This window comes from Halichoerus grypus, chromosome 11 (genome assembly GCF_964656455.1).
Source record: "Halichoerus grypus chromosome 11, mHalGry1.hap1.1, whole genome shotgun sequence".
Classification (NCBI taxonomy): domain Eukaryota; kingdom Metazoa; phylum Chordata; class Mammalia; order Carnivora; family Phocidae; genus Halichoerus; species Halichoerus grypus.
This window is the reverse complement of record NC_135722.1, coordinates 76,298,267-76,307,163: the sequence shown is the minus strand read 5'-3', so window position 1 is coordinate 76,307,163 and position 8,897 is coordinate 76,298,267. Positions and strand designations below refer to the sequence as shown.

The 8,897-nt window shown below is 38.8% G+C and overlaps 1 pseudogene; it reads right to left on the bottom strand.

Annotated features, from left to right (window-relative positions):
- Positions 1-5,430: 5,430 nt before the first annotated feature.
- Positions 5,431-7,175, bottom strand: LOC118555965 (N-lysine methyltransferase SMYD2 pseudogene; annotated as a pseudogene).
- Positions 7,176-8,897: the final 1,722 nt, after the last annotated feature.

Genomic DNA, 8,897 nt, shown 5'->3' with positions numbered 1-8,897 from the left:
GAAGCAGGCTCCCCACTGATCCAGGGACCCTGGGATCATGACCTTGTTTTTTTTTTTTTTTTTTTTTAAGATTTATTTATTTATTTGACAGAAAGAGAGAGAGCAAGAGCAGGAACACAAGCAGGGGGAGTGGGTGAGGGAGAAGCAGGCCTCCTGCCAAGCAGGGAGCCCGATGTGGGACTCGATCCCAGGACCCTGGGATCATGACCTGAGCCGAAGGCAGACGCTTAACGACTGAGCCACCCAGGCTCCCATGACCTTGTTTTTTTAAATGTGGTTCTTGTGTGTATGTCCAGATCTCCAACTAGACTGTAAGCATCTGATGAATAGGAACTGTCTCTCATATTCCCTACTTTTATGTTCTAGTTACACAGTTTGGGCACATCAGAGCCAGTTTAGTGAATGTTACTAAATCCTAACTTGACTCAAAATAAAATCTTATATGCTAAAGAACCAAATCAGCTACAAAAAAATGTCAAATACAGAACAGATAATATATTTACATTCCTAAGCATGCATTTTTACAGCCTTTATCCCATTTTATAGATGGCTGAAAAGGTCCCAATCCTCTTCAGGAAGGGATTTTAGCAAAGTAAGCATTGGGGTGGGGTGGGTGGAGGGGTGGCTGGTAGTGGTCCTCATGTTTATTACATTGTAGAGTGCCAGAAAGTAGTAAGAGTACTTATAATATATATATATATGAATGAATAGTGTCAGCAATAAATTAAAGAAAATTTAGATACAAATTCATGTAAATGGATCATTTCTTGGTTCTTGTTCTGAGGCTGGAAGTGAAGGTAACCACTGAGCAACAACCAACTGTTAAATAATCAGCACCTACCACTTACTGACATAACTCTTCCACTAAAGTAGTTTTGCTTTAATGAAAAAATTTAATGTGTTGAGATATAGGTTCAATTTTCTGTGTACTTTCCCCCATTCTCATGAATAATCAAGTTTGCTATATTTAACCTAGAACTATTGGGACGCCTGGGTGGCTCAGCCAGTTAAGTGTCTGCCTTCGGCTCAGGTCATGATCCCAGCGTTTTGGGATCAAGTCCTGCATCTGGCTCTTTGCTCAACAGGGAGACTGCTTCTCCCTCTGCCTGCCACTCCCCCTGCTTGTGTTCCCTCTCTAGCTGTCTCTCTCTCTGACAAATAAAATCTTAAAAAAAAAAAGCAGAGTCATTATTCTGAAACACCACAAGATGGTGATGTTGCTCCATTTAAAATGTCTTTTAAAAAAAAAATCACACACTCTCTCTCTCTCTCTCTGAACTTTCTCCAGAGGGCTTGTGTTTTCTTTGTCAAAAACCTAAGATTCAAGATCATCAGTGTTTCCAAATGAAAGAATCATGTAGAATCAAAACCATCTATGTAATAAAAAAATATGAGTGATTTCTACCTTAAAATGTGACTAAGTGGAGTGTGAATCATATCTTTGTCTCTCTATTGGCTGCATGCATTTGTCTTTTGTATGGAGCTTCAAGGTGTGTGTGTGTGTTTTGTGTGTGTGCGTGTGTGTGTGGTGTGTGTGTGTGTGTGTTGTGTGTGTGTGGTGTGTGTGTGTGTGTTGTGTGTGTGTGTTTTATCTTCCAGATGTTTATTATCTTCCCTCTGTTCCTCTGTTGCGCTATATCCATGCTTCCCCTGTGGTGATTCTGTGTGTCACTGTAATTATCTCTCCCATTAACTTGTGTCTAATACATGACTGAAACCTCAGTGTCAAATAAATGTGTGTGTGCATTCGTTTTGTGAACAGGTTGGTATGCCATCTTTTCTACTTCTATTCTTCATCTCTTCTGTTTTTTTCATTACAAAATATTAATACAGCAGTGGAATCTGGGTAGTCCATAACTATGATCAAAAAATTTTTTTTTCTTTACCCTTTTCTTTATCTTTATCTTTCTTTATCCTTTCTCCTTCTATTTTTTCCATAATATTCACTAAATAATTTGTTTTTTTTTAATTAGTATTGAACTGAATTAGGAATAGGAAATTATTTTACATGTTTTATATGTTCCCGTGTGTGTGTGGGAGGGGGGTGTTCATGGATTTTTCTTTTTCTGTATTCCTCTGGAGGCCCTGTACTTGATATAAGAAGGGTCCCCCTATTCAATTGATTTATGTGGTTTATGGACATTGACTTAAATAGAAAAGAAAAAATCACATTTTGATCCACTATATCAGTCAGAAATTACTGTCTGTAGAGTGAATTTAAATCGGTTTTCTCTAAAATGTTTCTACAAGAGGCTTGGCTGCCTACTGATTGAATGTTTATATTTTAATCTAACATGGAGCTACATTGCCTAATTCCACTATCACATTCATGAAATAATGAAATGTTTTCTCCTTAAAAAGTAACTGTGTCCTTCTCACCACTCCTTTTTGACATCATACTGTAAGTCTCACGAACACAATAAAACAAGAAGGAAGTAAAGCATATGGTTTGGGTAGGAAGAAATAAAACTGGCTTTGCTCACAAGTGACATGATTACTTATGCACAAAATCTGAAAGAATTGACCAAAAAATACTGGAACTAACTAATAAATGATTCTAGAAGGTTGCAGGATACAAGGTTAATATACAAAAACCAATTTCTTTCCTATATACCAGCAATGAATAACTCAAATTTGAAATTAGAAACACAACACCATTTACATTAGAACCAACCCCCAAAATTAAATATTTAGGTATAAGCCTAGCAAAACAGGTACAAAATCTATATGAGGAAAACTGTAAAAATCGGATGACAAAAATCAAAAAAGGTTTAAATAAATGGAAGGATATTCAATATTCAAGGATAGGAAGGTTCAATATCATCAAGATGTCAGTTGTCCCCAACTTGATCTATAGATTCAATGAAATCTCAATCAATATCCCAGCAGGTTATTTTGTGGATATTGACAAACTGATTCTACAGTTTATATGAGAGGCTAAAGAATCGAAATAGCCAGCACAATACTGAAGTTGAAGAACAATAAGAGAATTAACACCACATGGCTTACTATAAAGGTACAGTCATCAAAACAGCGTGGTATTAGTAAAAGAATAGACAAATAGATAAATGAAATAAAATAGTGAACCCAGAAGTAGACCTGCAAAAACACAGTCAACTGATCTTAGACAGAGGAGTAAAGACAATTAAATACACACAGGATGCTCTTCAACAAATAGCGCTGGATCTACTAGATGTACACATGCAAAAAATAAATCTAGACATGGGCTTCACACCCTATGCAAAAATTAACTCAAAATCTTTTATAGACCTAAATGTAAAATACAAAACTATAAAACTTCTAGAAGATAATATAGTAGGAAATCTAGGTGCCTTTGGGTTCGGTGAAGGCTTTTTTAGATACAACCCCAAAAGTATGATCCATGAAAGCAAGCATTGGCCATTTAGACTTCATTAAAATTACAAAGTTCTGCTCTGAAAAAGAAATAAATGAAAAACCATAGCAAATGTTTACAAAACACAAATCTGATAAAAGACTTGTATACAAAATATACCAAGAACTCTTAAAACCCAACAATAAGAAAACAAATAGCCCAACTAAAAAGTGAGGAAATACCTAAACATACATCTCACCAATTAAAATATATAGATGAAAAATAAGCATATGAAAAGATGCTCAACATCAAATATCATTAGGGAATTGCAAATTTAAAAAATGAGACTATTGCATACCTATTAGAATGGCTAAATCCAAAACACTGAGGGTGTAGAGCAACAGGAACTCTCATTCATGACTGGTGGAATGCAAAATGGTATAGCCACTTTGGAAAACAGTGTGACAGTTTCTTACAAAGCTAACCACAGTCTTACCATATGATTCAGCAGTTGTACTCCTAGATATTTACCTAAATGAATTGAAATGTTATGTCCACACAAAAACCTGTGTACAAATGTTAATAGCAGCTTTATTCATAATTGCCCAATATTGGAAGGAATCAAGATGTCCTTTAATAGGGGAATGTATAAACTGTGGTATATCCTTACAATGGAATACTATTCAGTCATAGAAGAATGGAATAAGATGCAGCCATCAAAAGGAATGAAATCTTGCCATTTGCAATGACGTGGATAGAACTCGAGGGTATTATGCTGAGTGAAATAAGTCAATCAGAGAAAGACATGTATCATATGACCTCACTGATATGAGGAATTCTTAATCTCAGGAAACAAACTGAGGGTTGCTCGAGTGGGGGGTGGGGTGGGAGGGATGGGGTGACTGGGTGATGGACACTGGGGAGGGTATGTGCTCTAGTAAGCGCTGTGAATTGTGCAAGACTGTTGAATCTCAGATCTGTACCTCTGAAACAAATAATACATTATATGTTAAAAAAAAAAAAGAAGATAGCAGGAGGGGAAGAATGAAGGGGGGGAGATCGGAGGGGGAGACGAACCATGAGAGACTATGGACTCTGAGAAACAAACTGGGGGTTCTAGAGGGGAGGAGGGTGGGAGGATGCGTTAGCCTGGTGATGGGTATTAAAGACGGCACGTTCTGCATGGAGCACTGAGTGTTATACACAAACAATGAATCATGGAATGCTACATCAAAAACTAATGATGTAATGTATGGTGATTAACATAACATAATAAAAATATATATATAATCAAAAAAAAAAGAAGAAGAAGAAGAAGAAATGAGCTATCAGGGCGCCTGGGTGGCGCAGATGTTTAAGTGTCTGCCTTTGGCCCAGGTCATGATCTCCAAGTCCTGGGATCAAGTCCCACATCGAGCTCCCAGCTCAGGGTGGAGTCTGCTTCTCCCTCTCCTTCTGCCTCTCCCCCTGCTTGTGCTCTGTCTCTCTCTTTCAAATGAATAAATAAAATCTTAAAAAAAAAAGAAGAAATGAGCTATCAAGCCATGGAAAGACATGGAGTAACGTTAGATGCATATTGCCAAGTAAATAAGCCAGTGTATAAATGCTACAGTGTATGATTTCAACCATATGACATTCTTGAAAAAGCTAAACGATAGAGAGTAAAAAGATTGGTGGTTGCCAAGGGTTCACAGACAGCAAGGAAAAGAGGGAGTGATTAAGAAATGGAACACCGGGGGCGCCTGGGTGGGTGGCTCAGTCGGTTGTGTGTCAGACTCTTGATTTTGGCTCAGGTCGTGATCTCAAGGTCGTGAGATCGAGCCCCATGGGCAAGCCCCACTTTGAGCCCCCAGCCAGGCTCCATGCTCAGTGGGAAGTCTGCTTGAGATTCTTTCCCGCTGCCCCCCCCCCAAAATAAATAAATCTTTAGAAAAAGAGAGAGATGGAACACCAAATTTTGGGGGCAGTGAAACAATTCTGTATGACACCATAATGGTAGATACATGGTGTTATGCATTTGTCAAAACACTTAGAACTGTACAACACAAAGAGTGAACCCTAATAAACTATGGACCTTGGTTGATAATAATGTATCATTATCGGTTCACTGTTTGTAACAAATGTGCCACACTAAAGGGAGATGTTAATAATTGCATAAACTGCAAGGAGGGGGTGCAGCAGAGAAAAAGGTTTTTGAGAACTCTCTGTACATTCTGCATACTTTTTCTATAAACCTAAAACTGCTCTAAAAATAAGATCTATTAATTAAAATTAAAAATAAGCATGAAGGGGAAAAGAATCACATTTTTTTAAGTTCAATCTGTCCAAAGTATATGATAATATATGAAACTATGCCATACCTCTTAGGGAAAAAAAAAAAGCATTCAAAAAATTATTTTGGTATTAAGATTAAATATTAAGACCAACTTCCAGGTAAGCCGCGTGTAAGGTTTAAGGGCAAGTGTTTTCGTTCCAGTGATTTCACAGAAATGAGAGAATGATGTGTATGATTTGAAATATTCAAATCCTTGAAGGTTTCTGCACTAGCATTTAAATAAGCACTAACAGGGCGCCTGGGTGGCTCAGTTGGTTAAGCAACTGCCTTCAGTTCAGGTCATGATCCTGGAGTCCCTGGATCGAGTCCCGCATCGGGCTCCCTGCTCAGCAGAGAGTCTGCTTCTCCCTCTGACCCTACCCCCCAGGCCCCTGTACAGCCTTCCCAGCTTAACCACAAGGAGGCCACGTTGAGGGGGTACAGAGGATAATGCTTACGGTAGGGTTTAATGATTTTCTGTCCATATCACAGGGCTCCTCCCCAGTCCTGCATGCACAAGCAGACACCCGTGGCCTGGTACATCACGTGCAACATGTACACATTGCTGTCCTCAAACACGGAGCTCCTCTTCTCCTGGCTTCAGATCTTCAGCAGCTCACTAAGGGATTTGTGGTGCTTGGCCCTCCGGAACTCCTCGATGACACTGTGTACACATCTGACCATGTCATGGATAGTTTCTGCCTTCTGGGGAATCACTGAACTTCTGGATTTCCACCTTGGCCTTATCCTTGTCTTTGGTGGTACACTCCTGGCAGCAGCAGGTAAAGAAGAATCTCTTAACCGGTCATTCCTGTCTTCTGCTGGGTACAGGAGGTCAATGTAGCTGGTAAAAAGCTCCTCTCCTGGGCTGATATCCTGTACACTCTTACTTCTGCTAGGGTCCCCTTGTAAGACACAATGACATTGGGGCAACAACTATGATTCATTAGCGCAACCTCAGGAAATATTGCTGATCCCAAACAAGAAAGCTCGTCATCTTCCGTTGTGAAGCCGTTACAGCTACCCTGTGCAAAGAGGACCGACAAGCTGTCACTGTCAGGGATTGGAGGGGCTTGGAGCAAAAGTGAGGAAGAGCAGTAATGTCACTCGGAATCAAGTCCTCTTCTCATTGTCTGATTTACCCAGATTGATGCCAACTCCTTCGCAGCTAACAATGTCTCTGAAGGAGTTTTCTCTGGGTGGATTTTCTGGTTGGCCAGAATCCTTGCAGTCAGACTTACAGTCTCTGAGAGATGCCAGTTTTCCCCAAAAACAACATTCCAGCTTGTGCCTGAGCCAATCTTCTGACGCTCCACATTGCAGTAAAATGCCTGCTTGCATGTTCTACATCTGGACAAGTCTTTTTCCTGGTGAAGCAATACTCTCAGAGGTTGCCCTTCTCCTTGACCATGAGCCATAGGCCTATGTCTGACTGGAGAAAAGCAGTCCCTCACGTGGAAGCTCACCCTCCCTGTGGCTTGCCTGGGCAGCAGAAGGCTCCAGGCCGCCATCACCCACAGCCTTCATTTGGGCAGTGGGGTGGGACAGCCGGGCAGGTGCTGAGGGGCACCTGGCACCTCCCTGCAGGCAGGGAGCTGCAGCTCCCCACCAGAGCTGTTATTGGAGACGTGTCACCCAGAGCTGCGGGGGGGGGGGGGGGGGCTGGTGCACAGAGGGCCAGCTGTAGTACTTTTTAATGGCTATTCAGAGTAGTGTGAAATCAACTGGAGTGCTATTATCACATTGTTCGTTTCAAAGGAAACTGCATAAAGTGCATACATCTAGATGGTCTAGTCATCTAATAATATACTTACTACATTTTAAGAGATTTTAACAAGAACTTTTCATTAACTGTGGGGTCCAAAATTCTATTGTGGGATGTGGAAAACGCTAGTGAACATGATCTTAATATTGAAAATACAGTTATGACCCTGAATTCCTTGACAAGGACTATCCCAATTAGCCTTATGCATATCCTTTTTAAATCTTTGTCAAATAAATGATGGAATGAATGAATGAATTTATATGTGGGTTGTAAAACAACTCATGGCTTAGTCCTTTCTATTGATTTCTGGTTTTCATACTACATAAATGAAGTATGTGATATTCCTTATTCCTCCCCTTGTTTCCAATAAGCAAAAGAGAATCATAAGCCTCAACTACAAATTCTCTAATGCACCTTGACTAAAAATTTTAATAGGAGTCAGAAGATGTACATCTCAGCATTTGAATTAGAAATTCCAATGGAAATCTATTATCACAGATGTTTTAAGAATATGAGTCTCACAAAAAACCATTACATGTTGTTAATTAGATAAAAGAGAGGTTTGGTAACTATTTACATGAGTTATCATAAAATACTAATCAATGCTTATTTGTGCCACCACAATTTGAGATTGGCCTCTAGATCTGTTTCTTAAAAATGGCAAAAAAAAAAAATGCTGAATGTTTGATTATAAATCCAAACATTGCTTTGTAAAACTGGGCTTGAAAATATATTTCAGGGAATTACATTTGTTAGAAAACTTATTGTAGAAAACTGTTATACACATTAATTGCAATCTATGTTGACATAAGGGGTTAATTTTATCTTAGTAATAATTAGCTTATTATGATCTCACTGAGATAGCTCAAATTAAAGATTATGTAGATTTTCTTAAAATTAGAGAAATAGCTAAATGTCATCCCTAGTTGTAAAAATTAACTTTACAGATAAAAAGAAAATGTTTACAGTTTAAAATACAATTCAAAACCTCGATTTACCTAAATTGTTGGATATACTGATCTAGATGGAACAAAGGAAAATGGCCTTACTTGGAAATGTATAGTTGAGATTTATAAAACTTCAGACTAGTGATAGAAACCATATCTGTGACAAGACTATTCAGGGATTATGTGGCACAGGAGAAGAGCAGGGTAGAGGAGCTACACAGAATGCTAAGATATACCTTCAATTTCAATAGGAAGAGGAAGAGGAGTCTATGAAGGAAAGTCAGAAAGAGAGCCAGGTTAGTGTTGTAAACATTTATGAACTTCCACTATAAATTCCTCCATGTTACTATATCTGTTTTCCTTTTCTCATATATTAAAATTGCCAAGCAATAACAAATGAGAATTAAGTGGGCCAGGCATACAGATTCTCTTATCTACAAAGGTTATATGGTACATAGTTTATAACTCCAAATAGAAAATAAGCACAATACACAGCTTTTTTGTATCATCTCTTACTACCTGCTTAACCTTAGGTAA